This window comes from Callithrix jacchus, chromosome 3, assembly GCF_049354715.1.
Source record: "Callithrix jacchus isolate 240 chromosome 3, calJac240_pri, whole genome shotgun sequence".
In the NCBI taxonomy this organism is placed as follows: domain Eukaryota; kingdom Metazoa; phylum Chordata; class Mammalia; order Primates; family Cebidae; genus Callithrix; species Callithrix jacchus.
In genome coordinates, this window is record NC_133504.1 from 130,775,433 (window position 1) to 130,789,303 (window position 13,871).

The 13,871-nt window shown below is 35.3% G+C and overlaps 1 long non-coding RNA gene across 8 annotated transcripts in view; it reads left to right on the forward strand.

Moving 5' to 3' along the window:
• Positions 1-13,871, forward strand: part of LOC128931612 (uncharacterized) — a 522,921-nt gene that overhangs the window by 423,899 nt on the left and 85,151 nt on the right. For 5 of the 8 annotated variants that reach the window (XR_013533457.1, XR_013533456.1, XR_013533460.1 and 2 more), the window contains one exon: positions 8,039-8,126. The exons of the other annotated variants lie outside the window; for them this stretch is intronic. This is a non-coding gene — a long non-coding RNA (uncharacterized LOC128931612). The remainder of the gene's footprint in view (positions 1-8,038; positions 8,127-13,871) is intronic. 8 annotated transcript variants of the gene reach the window in all.

The window sequence follows — 13,871 nt, forward strand, 5'->3', positions numbered from 1 at the left end:
AAAAGCATATAAAAGTTAACATGAGAACAAGAGTCAGCTTTCACAGATCTCCAGCCCGGGCATCTCTGAGGACAGTTCATGAAAATTCCTGTTAGGAAACATACTTCAAATACATATAACACTTCTGCTTCTCTCCCTTTTGCAATTCTGGAGGTGGTAGTGGTACAACTAGTGAGATGTGAGAAATGTGCCAGAAGATTAAAAATGAAGAAGCCAACAACTATCACATCCTTTCCTGTCTGTAAACTTCCAAAGTCAAAGGAAGGAATAAGTTATGGGACTAAAGATTTTGATATGTACCTATTTGAAATGTAATGTGATTCAAGGTTTTTTAATATCTGAAAATGACCCAAAGTCAGAGTCTACTGTAGATTCCTCCAAGGGGATAGTAAAGAAGCCGGACAAAAAGTGTCAATGAGGTTACAGTCCTAAGAAAATAACAAAGGTATTTATTTCATCCTGTAAGTCTTGCAGATTTGAAATAATGGTTACATTTGTTAATAAGAATTTGCTGTAGATAAACAGTAAAAAGGCAACATTCAATAGCAATTTCAAGATGTAGAGTCTTGGTTAGCAGGATACCCAAGTAATGACCAACATTCATGGTCTGTGCCAGGTGCAGAAATAAATGAAATGAGAACAAAATTGCTTCAATACGACTATTCTATTTGGTAATTTGGAATAATTTCTGTATTGCAACACAGATTATTTGTGTTGAAAAGTGTATATGTGATAAGAAATTTAAGACAATTAGTCGACTAATTGTTTTCTGTGTTCTTCTCTTATAAACCAGAAGTGGTCTAGGGCATTAAGTTTTGGTACAGGGTTTTGCTTAGCAATGGATCAAGTTGCCTACAACCTATCCTAAATGAAGGCATAGTGGCAATAGTAATAATAATAGTAATAAAAATTATGATAAAGCTAGCTTATATTTCTTAGTTGCTTACCATATTCAGACTTTGCACCAAGTAATTTATAACATTATATCATATAATATCAAAAATACATTATCTCTATTTTGATGATACATAATTTAGGCTTAAAGAGGCTAAGGAGCTTACCCAAATTGACCCAACAAATAAGTAATAAATCCAGGAATATACCACAGCCAATCTATTTTCACATTCCTCATTTTTTAAAAAGAAAAAACATACCTCTTATTCTAAGAAAGAATGGAAGGAGATAAGCAGATGGTTCAATCAGTTAGTTTGAGTATAGGGAGAAGAAAAATAGAGATCTAATTTCTAAAATACAAATTTTATGAAGGCCCAGGGCATTACTAATTGTCATGCCCACCACAGGATTTCCATAATAATAGGGAAAGGCCACCCATAATCCTATTTTTCAGAAGGATCTCAAGAACTTCATTGCTAGATGGGAAATCCATGTGGGATAAGACTGTGGAAGTACCCAAACTGACCTGCACACTGGCTGCCTCGTATTACAGAAAGAAAGCCAGAAAGCCAGTGTCAGAGATCTGTACATATGACACCAAAGTGGTATTATTCAAATATAATCCAGACTACTGCTATCTTTGGAGAAGAGACTGACCCCAGAACTGGAAGAATAAATTTACCCTTTAAGGAATGTAATCCAGTCATTTTAGTACTTGGGAGATTTGTGTTCATCTTGTGCTATTTTGTATACAGCATTAGTGGCTGGATTTACCCCTGCATCAGCACATACATCTATACATTAAAAATGGTAACAGTGACAGCAAAGCTTTTTCATTAAAATGTTAAGAGAATGGTTATTTTCTCAGTAGTGCCAAGAAAATATTTAAGGCAGGCAAAACTATTAGGGAAAGTAAAGCATCATAATTCTTGTTTACTTTCAGCTGTAATGAACAAGGAAAGATAGTTGTGTCCAGCTGTAGGACTCGCACTAGAAAGAAGGTTTGGTCATTTACTTCACAATTCCCAATAGGAAATCCAACTTCTATATCAGTCTACAACAGTCCTGATGGTCAAAATGTCTGATAAAGATAGAAGATCATGTTTCCCTCATTTGCTATTTGCTTTTGAAATATTCTCACCATTCATGAATATTGTCTGATCAAATCATTGCAAAATTTCTATAAGGTAGCACCTATTATTATCTCTTTTAATAGATAAGAAAACAGAGTCAGATATTCACCTATAATTAACAAAAGAGAAGTTTAAAAGATTTGAAACAAGATCTATTTCTCTTCAAGTCCAGAGGTTTTAGTCAATATACTAAAACAGTAATGTCAAGGTAGCAGTGATAGTCTTTATAGAGCAGGTACAGCCACATGGATCTAGGGACAAAGGAAGGTGATTCAACTACTTGTAGTTGATCTCAAGCTCAAGCTGAAGAAATTAGGTAGAACTAGGCTCCCCAGAACAAGGGATACAACATGCTTAGTCCTGAGCATAAGCATTCAATGCACGCTGCTACTCATGAAGAAAAATTGGAGTATAAATGAGCAACTAAAGATATTCAAGACATAACTGATGAGAGACAATGTTCCTCAGAGATTTTTTTGGGTCTTATGAATGCTATAAATTGGGCTTGAAGTTACATGATTTTCTGGAAATCATGTAATGAATGAACGTACGCACTAATAAATGTAGCCTACTAACATTCTGCCCATGTGGTCAGGATTCCCTTGACATCAGACTATATACAATCCCTTTGAGTGATAAGCCTAGAAGATTGAGACATGTTTACCTTTACTTTTAAATTTAAATCTCAGTGTTGATGTGGCCCCTGGATTACATCTTCTATAAGATTTTTTATGATTTGCCTTTCAAATACACATATAGGTAAGTAGGTCAGAACCTCACCTCACTACAGTATTTCTTACAGAGAAAGATTCAATGTTTTAATTTGCATTGAACACCATGCAAAACAATGATTATTTGCTGAATCAAAAAAAAAAAATAAAAAGTTACAAAAAATTTCAAGATAAAAATTTCCACTCCATAGTTGAAAAGAATTACATAAAAACATACCTACTGGATGAAAATGCTCACATATTTATATTTTAATGCCTATGGAGTTTCTACAGACATTCAGGTTCATTATTCATATATTGGGTGGGCCAAATGACATTTATCCATAAATATCAATTGTATCAATAAGTAATACATGGAGCAAAGAATTTTCCTTCTCTTAGAGAAAGGAATAAATCCAGTTACATTTTCTTTCTAGTAAATTGTCCCTAAATCTCCTAAACAATTAAATATTTTTTTCTTTATATATAAAATTACTCTGGTTTTGATCTTAAGTGGATACCAAACTTAAGAATTTTAATAGATTAAAACACCAAATATTCTGAAATTGCTATTTCTTTAGAAATTTTGTACAGAGTTGAGAGACAGTTCCAGGACCAACCTTTTCTTTATTATCATTTTCTGTTTTTGAATAGAATTTTCACTGAATTGAAAAGAAACCCCATCCAGCAAATGATACAGGGCACAAAAAGGAGGCTTGTGCCTAACGATCTATACAGACATATAATCAAGTAGTAATTGTAAACCTAGCTGATATGTGACTGGAGTACAGTGTTAATGAAATTTCACAGCGGTTCTGGTAAGATGGTGATGGTTATTAAAGCTGACCCCCTTCAGCAAAGTAAATTGCCTTAGGTTTTAATTTTATTTTGACAGGATCCTTTATTACTTCTTCTGAAATCAATATTGACACACACAGCACACTGTAGAAAAAGCTAAACAATGCAGTACTCTCAGCAGTGAAAGTCTGAACAGGTGGTTTATATTTTTAGTCACTACATATATCATCCACTACACAAAAATTATATGTGACATATTGAAAAAAGTGCTATGCATGCATTAATGACATTAAGTGCATTTAATATAGGCTCCAACTTTATTTCCAATAAATATAAAAGGCAGTATGATCTGTCATCACTTTTGAAGCCTTCTCTCAAATGAATGGTTGAAAAAGCTTACTTTGTGGTTTAAAAAATTTACATACATTGATTCTGTTTCTAAATACAAGGGCAACACTAAATACATACTGCAATTTTTTGAGAATTTTTAAAGCAAAACCTCTGAGAATATGATGCAATTAATATATAAACTATGCTTTAAAGACTATCTTATTAATTCAGCTTTAGAAAGTGGTAAATCTAGAGTTTCTTTAGTTAAGTGAATTAATCAGGTTATAAAGTTAAGACACACTAGAACTAGATCTAATTTATCAGGCAAATATGCTTTCTTCAAATTATCAACCCTGCAATTTAAGATTAAACATTTCTACCAGTAAAATAACCAACTATTTCTAACCATGATTAAAATTAGAATATATATGCATATGTATGTGAAGGTATATATGTGTGTGTATGTACATACACATATACATGCATATATATACAAAAGATTAATTTAGCCAAACATATTCTATTATTATTTATGTTTATAGTTCAAATATGATTTATTGCTTTACTTGAGGAATATGGTTTATTTTTATGTTCTCAGAATAGTATTTATAAATTAAGATATAACTTTACAATTGTAATGTGCTTAAAAAATGTAATTTCTACCATTGAGTGTCCATATTAGGTTCTCTAGAAAAAGAGAATTAATAGAAGGTGTGTGTGTGTGTGTGTGTGTGTATGCAGATACATGCATATACGTACACACAGATATATATCTAGACACACACACATATATGTAGACACACACACATGCATATACACATACATATACAGAGGGGGCAGGGAGGAGGAGAGAAGTTTATTCTAAGAGATTGGCTCATGTGGTTATGGAGGCTGAGTTCTAGGATTTGCTGTCTGACCTAGGAAAGCTGATGATATACTTCCAGTCCAGGTCTGAAGGCAGCAAAACATAGATGTGTCACCTTGAAGACCATCAGACAGAGAAAGCACATTCTCTATTACTCTGCCTTTGAATTCTATTTGGTCATTCAGTGGACTAGATGAGGCCCACCCACCTGGGGAAGGGCAATATGCCTTACTCAATCTACAGATTCAAATGTTAATCTTATCTAGAACATCCTCACAGGCATGCTACAATAATGTTTCACCAAATATCTGGGCACCTTGTGGCCTGTCATGTTGCCACATCACAATATACATTACATGTCCACCCCTTGTCAACTTGTCACCCATACACATCTTTATAAACCATACTTAATCTGCAAATAAAGACAAAACAGGATTATAATTTTGCCTAACATGATACATCTGTCCTGCATACAACAGGACGTGCTCTAATCTCTTCTCCAGAAGAGGAGTGATGCTTATTCTTATCTTTGATATTTCATAACTTAAGTACTCCTGCATTAAAATAACAATACTAAAATACTGGAATATAAAATTAACATGTTACATAATAAAATAGTGAAAGACAGGAGAAAGAAAGGTGAATTTCTCCATATATACATGTGTTAGTCATTTTTCACACTGCTATAAGAATACCTTAAACTGGGTAATTTATAAAAGAAAGAGGTTTCATTGACCCACAGTTCCACATGGCTGAAGAGGCCTCAGGAAACTTACAATCTTGGAGAAAGATGAAGGGGAAGTAGGGCACATTTTACATAGCTGCAGGAGAGAGAGAAAGAGAAAAGGGGGAAGTGCCACTTTTAAACCATCAGATCTCATGAGAACTCACTCCCATGAGAACAGCACCGGGAAACTGCTCCCATGATCCAATCACCTCCCACCAATTCCCTCCTTGCACACATGGGAATTACAATTTGAGATGAGATTTGAGTAGGAACACAGAGCCCAACCAAATCATACATATGTATGTATATATATATGTTCTAAGCTGGTATTCATAATTACCTTATTTTTTTAATTCATTCTGTATTCTCTTTGCCTTCAGCAAGCAACTCAGTGGGTAATGGAATTTTACTTGGTGAGATGACCCAAGCCTTAATTTTGGATAGTCCTGCCTGGATTGGATTGTTGTAGTTTTCTTTTGACATTTATGGTAATACTAAGAAACATCCTAAATGATCTGTTTTCCAAACATATTCTTCTTTACCTACGTTGTAGAATAGCATTCATTTTCCCTTGGTAGCCAGGCTTAGTCAACTCAGGGAACATCATAACTCCCCCTTTTACCTGTTGACTCAGTGGTATAAGTAGTGCAAAGTGGCCAGGTGGCAGTCTTAATTCCAATTCAATGGAATCCTTGCCGTGTCTCCTGGTGAAAACATCACTCCCTCTTGAACTAAGACCTGTAGGTCAGTGAAGCATAAGGTCATGGGAACCAAAAGCAAAAATTTTGCCAATGAGTCACTAGGAGTAAGTGTAATTGGTTTTGTTTCTAATTCCACCACTTAACTTCTGGGCCTGTAGATTTTGGCTATGGGAAAAATAACACCACATATTGAAAACTGATTTAGAGCATACACAGGAGAACCTTGCCACAGCCCTCCCAGGTATTGCCACCTAGCTAGTGCTGTAACTGGGTCTTCAAAAGTCCATTTTTATTGTTTCTGTTAGACTGGCTGCTTCAGGTTTGTTTGGAACAATCAGTAAGATTGCTCCAAAATAACAAAAGTAAGATCAGTAGATTTCGTGGGCATTGGCTTATGGTTGCATTATTTTGGATGTGAAGGAAGTTCTTTGGTCAGAAGCAATGCTGTGTGAAATATCATGGTGGTGGATAAGGAATTCTGTAAGTCCATTGATGGTACTTTTGATACAGCCTTGTGTGCAGAAAAGGCAAATCCATATCCAAAGTGAATATCTATTTCAGTAATAACGAAACACTGCTCCTTTCATGATGGAAGTGGTCTAACATAATTAACCAATATAATTAATCTACCTGATCACCTCCAGGAATTATACCATATGGGGATTCAATGTTGGTTCCTGCTGCTGGCAGATTAGTCACTCAGCAATGACCAAAATCTTGGCGAGTGAATAATCCATGTTGCTGACCCCTTGGAAAATCACCATGGTCACAATATCCATTTTGTCCATGAACCCACTGGCTAATGACAGCAATGGCTAAAAAAGAGGCTGACTGCTATTCACAGACTGGGTCATCTTATCAACTTGATCATTAAAATCGTCCTCTGCTGATGTCCCTCTTTGGTAAGAATTCACATGGGACACAAATATTTTTATATTTTTTGCCCATTCTTAGAATTTTATCCACATATCTCTTCTTCACATTTCCTCATCACCAATTTTACCATTATGTTCCTTTCACATCCCTGACCATCCAGCCAAGCCATAGGCCATGGCTCATGAATCAGTATGTAATGGCTAGTCTGGCCATTTCTTCTACCAAACAAAGTAAACAATCAGGTGTACTGCTTAAAGTTCCTCCCATTGAGAAGATTTCCTTTCACTGCTGTCCTCCAGGGATGTTTCAGAAAGGGGCTATAGTGATGTAGCTGTTCACTTTTGGGTGGTGCCTGCATATTGTGCAGAACCAAAGCTGGGAGAGAGAAGGAAGTATAGCAGAGGTGGAAGCCATTGGACATTTGGAACACTTCCTCATGTAACTTACATGTGTGGTTCAGGTTCTTACTTGTTATAATTATATATAGAGAGAGCTTCTACTTGATGATAGAATACCGATGTGTATGCTCAATTTTGTAGCTTGGAGGATCAAATAACACCCAGTTCATGACAGGAAGCTCTAGCCTGGTGGCTTATGGTTAGGCACTCAGATTATACCGAGATCCAGTAGGAGGATAAGCGCTGTTTTACAAAGGAGAGTAAGCATTTACCTGGATAAGATGATAGGGCTTTGGTCTAAAATTTTTAGAGCCTGTGCTGTGATTAGCCTATGGGAGTCTACTAAAAGGTCCAAATGACATCCTTATCTGCCACTGACATGCAAGCACCATTGGATCTTCTGTGTCATATAGCCAAGAAGCATGGCAGATTGCACAGAAGACTGGACCTGTTACAGAGACTTATTTTGTTCTGCATCCCCAAACTAACAGCTTTTTGGGTAACTACATAAAGGGGCAGGAGTGAAAACCCCGGATAAAAAGTAAGTTGCTTATAAGATCCAATGAAGCTCAACAGGTGTTGTGCCTCTTTATTTGTTGTTTGTAGATGAGGCCAGATACAACAACTCATCCTTTACCTTAGAAGGGATACTTGGATCTCCTCTTACCACTGGACTCCTGAATATTTCACTAAGGTAAATGGCCCCTGAATTGTTTTGGATTTGTTTTTCACCATCTGATACACAAGTCTCTTACCAATAAATCTGGAGTAGTTGCTATGTCTTTCTCATTAGGTCTTTACCAGTGTAATATTGTTTGAAAAATAAAGGTGACTATGATTCCTTCCAAATAAAGTATTAAACAGTTCTGGATAGTTGCTATATCCTGAGGTAGTGCAGTGAAGGTGTGCTACTGGCCTTTCCAGCTGTAAGAAAATAGCATTTGGTGTTTATTAACAGATATCAAGAAAAAGCATTTGCTACCTTAATAGCTACAAACCAGATACCAGGGGATGTGTTAATTTGTTTAAGCAATAAAACTACACCTGGTATAGTAGCAGCAATTGAAGTAATCACTTGGTTAAGCTTGCAATAATCCACCATCATTCTCCAAGGTTTATCTTACTTCTGCATGGGCCAAATAGGAGAATTGAGTGGGGATACAGTGGGAATATATATCCCTGCATCTTTCAGATATTTCATGATGGCGCTAATCTTGGCAATCTCTCAAGGAATGCAGATTTCCTTTTTTTTCACTATTTTACTAGGTAAAGGCTGTTTTAGTGGCTTCCACTTGACTTTTATTACTACAATATTATTTATTCCATAGATAAGGAAACCAATATAGATACTAAGTAGGTCCACTCTAATTATGCATTTTGAAACTAAGGATATAACCACAGGATAGGTTTGTGGACCCACTGTGTGAGATGGACCCTATCTAACCTCCATTAGTCTATACTCTGACTGGTGGACATGGTGGTATTTTGAGTATCCTGGAGTTACTGCCTTTTGTAATTCCTAAAAGGTCAGTGAACTCTTTGTACCTCAGCTTTAGGCGCATGCCTTTACTTCAGTCAAGTTATATAGGTCTAAAAGCACAAAGGATGGTAGAGGCAAATCCTGGGGAGAGTCAGAATTATCTTGCATGGCAACTGCCTCAAAGGAGTTTATTACAGTTTCCTTGGGAATGGTAGGGTGATTACCCTTCAATAGGAGTGAAAAGGCTACTTCCACTAGGGATGTGGATATTGCTTCACTGGTAAAGAGGACTCATCAGAATTTAGGAGCTCAATGTCCCTAGTTCATCAGGGTTTTCTCACACATCCCCATTCCAACTTACAGGATCCCCTTATTTTTCTAATGAATGCCTTCACTTAGACAGTAGATAACCTATAAGGCTGAGAGTTCAACTTGTATTGTAATTCAGGCAGTTGTAGGATGGGGTCCTGAATTTGACTTTCAGCAGTCTTAGATCCACAGCTAACAAGCACACGTGGAAACATTCAGTTCATTTATGCAGTGCTGGAACTGGGAATTAAAACCCTGAGCTCATCCTTTTCTTTCACCACTTTGTCCAGCAACATTAAGAATAATCATCCAACCTCATTATATTCATTACTTTTCCAAAGATGTTTGAAAGTATTGCATCAAAAGTCATCAAGCTCTTTGCTTTTTATGTGTATTTGAATGTATCTAGTACAGATATTTTGCTTACCTCTATTGCCAGATCATACCATGGACTATCAGTGCTTTCTTTACCACTGGAATTGGAGTTGTTAGCATCTTAAAATCTAATCAGATTAGAGCTCCAATTCCAGTAATCCCAGAACCAATTCAGACAACTCATCTTTAAAGTTCTCTTCCTCTAGAGTCATTCTCAATAGCAAAATTAATATTAATCTTGGTTCTCCAGAGAAACACATATATATACAGACTGGTATATAAAGACTCATTATAAGGAATTAAACAAATTGGCTCAGTGACTATAGAGGCTATAGTAAAGGGTCTTGGGTTTACAGTTTAGAAAGTACATGTGAGGGGTTCCTGATCCATGAAGTAAGTGTTGGGGTTTGAGCAAGATTGAATAGGAAAAATAGAGGGTGTTTCTCCAAAATAAGCTTCAAGGGTAAAGAAAAAATAAAATATTTTCCATACAAGCAAGCAATATGGAGATTTGTTAACACTAGACCAGCCTTATAAGAGATCCTTAAGGGAATTCTAAACATGGAAATGAAAAAACAATGCATGCTAACATAAAAACACATCTAGATACACAACTCACAAACCCTATAAAGCAATCACACAATAGAAACTACAAAGCAATCAGCTTATACCTTCATGACAGAATCAAAACCTTAGTCATTAACTGTAAATGTAAATGGTTTACATGCCATACTTAAAAAGCACAGGCTGGCACATTGGATAAAAACAAAGACCCATCTGTCTTCAAGTGACTCATCTCATATATAAAGACAGCCATGGGCTCAATGGAAAGGTTGAAGACAAATCTACAACACGAACAGAAAAAAAAAATGCAGGGGTCACTCTTGTTATAACAAGCATACTTTATACCAATAAGAGTAAAACAGGACAAATGAAGAACATTATATTATGTTAAAAGTTTCAATTCAGCATGAAGACTTAAGTATCCTAAATGTATATGCATCTAGCCTTAGAGCACCCCACCTGTCATAAAACAAATACTTCTAGAACTACAAAAAGGCTTATTCAATCATAGTATAGGACTTCACCCTCCCACTGACAGTTAGATCATAGAGGTAGAAAAACTAATACATTTTGAACTTAACTTTTACAGTTGACCAATTGGACCTAAAAGAAATCTACAGAACACGAAATATGTATTCTTTTTATCTGCACATGGAAAATAATCTAAGATTGACCCCATACCAGAAAGCAAGTCTCGACACATTTTTAAAAATCAAGATTATACCATCTGTACCCTTGGACCACCATGAAATAAAAATAGAAATCAATACCAAGAAGATCCGTCAAAATTGAACAATTAAGTGGTAATTAAACTATTTGCTCTTGCATGACTCTTGGATAAACAAAATTAAGGCAGAAATCAGAAAATTCACTGAAATAAATAAAAACAGAGACACAGTAACCTAAGATTTCTAGTATGCCACAGAAGCAGTGTTAAGAGAAATGTTTATAGCACGGAACACCTACCTCAAAAAATTAGAAAGATCTGAAATTAATGACCTAACATCCACTTAGAACAAGTTAAACAAAATAATGAACTGATCCCAAAGCTAATAAAAGAAGTAACTAAAATGAGAGCAGAACTGAGCAAAATTGACATCAGCTATTCACAGAGTCAACAAAACCAAAAGTTATTTAAAAAAAAAAAGATAAACAAGAGCAATAGACTGTTAGCTAGATTGACATAAAAAATTTCCAAATAGGCACTATCAGAAATGATAAAAGTGACATTCCAACAAATCCCACAGAAATATAAAATATCCTCAGGAACTATTATGAGCACCTCTACACACAGAAACTAGAATATCTATAGGAAATTGATAAATTTTTGGAAGCAAACAACCTCCTAATTGTATCAGGAAGAAATTAAAACCCTGAAAAGACAAATACTGAGTTACAAAATTTAATTAGTAGTAAAAGAAAATTACCAATGGTAAAAAAAAAAAAAAAATCTCTGGATAAGATGGATTATCAGACAAAATCCATCAGACATACAAAGAAAAGCTGGTATCAATTCTGCTGAAACTACTCCAAAAAAATTGAGGAAGAGGGACTCCTTCCTAACTCATTTTAGGAATTCAGCATCACCCTGATACAAAACTCTGGCAAAAATACAATGAAAAAACAAAACTATAGACCAACAACCCTGATTAACATAGACACAAAAATTCTCAACATAATACTAGCAACATGAATTTGGCAATACATCAGAAAGTTAATTCATTGTAATCAAGTAGGCCTCATTCCTGAGATGCAACATTAGTAGAACATAATCAACGTTGGTAAAACAACGTTGGCATTAAATCAATTAATATGATTCACCATATAAACAGAATTAAAAGCAAAGTGATATGATTATCTTGCTAGATAAACAGAAAGCTTTAGATAAAATGCAACATTCCTTTATGATTAAAAATAAAATCCTCAAGAAACTAGGTGTCAAAGCAACATACCTAAAAATAACAAGGGCCACTAGGAAAAGCCTACAGCCAATGTCATACTGAATAGACTAAAACTAGAAGCATTCCCCTTGAGAACTGCAAGGATGTCCAACATGGCATTAAAATCCCTTGCCAGAGCAATCAGGTCAGAGAAAGACATAAAAGATATCCAAATAGGAAAAGAAGTCAGACTATCTCTCTTCACTATTGATATGATTCTATTGTGAGAACACCCAAAAGATTCTGTTTAAAGACTCCTCGAACTGATAAATGACCTCACTTAAGTTTCAGAATACAAAATCAATGTACAGAAAAATGTGTAGCATTTCTGTACACCATAATGCTTAAGCTGAGAGCCAAATCCAGAATGCAATCCCATTTACCATAATCTAAAAATAAAATCCTATATAAATACATCTAAACAAAAAGGTAAAATATCTATACAAGTATTTTAAAATACTAATGAAAGAAATCATAGATGACACAGATAAATGAATATATATTGCATGCTCGTGAATTGGAAGAATCAAAATTGCCAAAATAGCCACACTGTCTCAACCAATTTACAGTTCAATGTTATACCTTCCACAGACCTAGAAAAAATGTTTAAAATTTATGTGGAACCAAGAAAGAGCCCAAATAGACATAGCAATCCTAAGGAAAAAAAAAATGCTGAAGGCATCACATAACCAAGCTTGAAACTATACTATAAGGCTACAGTAATCAAAACAGCATTGTACTGGTACAAAACAGATGAATAGATCAGTGGAGCAAAATATAGAACACAAAATTGAAGTCACACAGCTACAGCCATCTCTTTGATAAAGTGAACAAAAATAAGCAATGGGGAAACAAAGGACTTCCTACTTAATAAATGGTACTGTGAGAACGGGCTGGCCATATGTAGAAGAAGGCAACTGAACTTCTATATTTCACCATATCCAAAAATAACTCAAGATGGATTAAAGATCTAAATGAATAACCTCAAGTATAAGAGTCCTAGAAGAAAACATAGAGAACATCATTCTGGGCATTGTTCTTGGGAAATAATTTATGACTAGTCCTCAAAAGCAATTGCAAAACAAAAAATGCAAAAATATGCAAGTGGTACCAAATTAAAATAAAGTGCTTCTGCAAAGCAGAAGAAACTATCAATGGAGTAAAGAACCTACAAAATGGAAGAAAAAACCCCACCAACATTGCACCCAACAAAGGTCAGATATCCAGAATCTACAAGCAACTTACACAAATCAACAAGCAAAAAACAACCCAATTAAAAAATAGGCAAAGGACAAGAACAGAAACTTCTCACAAGACAGACAAACTTTCAGAAACACATGAAAAAAGGCCTCACATCACTGAGCATCAGATAAATGCAAATCAAAACTACAATGAGATACCATCATTGTATCTCAAAACAATGTATGCTGGTGAGGCTGCAGAGAAAAGGAAAATTATTATACACTGCTGGTGGGAATGTAAATTTGTTCAGCCACTGTGTTAAGCAGTTTGGAGATTTGCCAAAGAACCTAACATTGAACTACAATTCAACCTAGCAATCCCATTACTGGGCATATACTCAAAGGAATATGAATTGTTCAACCATAAAGACACATGCACTATTCACAATGGCAAAATCATGGAATCAAATTAGGTGCCCACAACAGTGGATTGGATAAAGAAAAATGGTACATACACAGCATGAAATACCATACAGCCACAAAAGGATAAAATTATCTCCTTTGAAGCAACATGGATGCAGCTGGAGGCC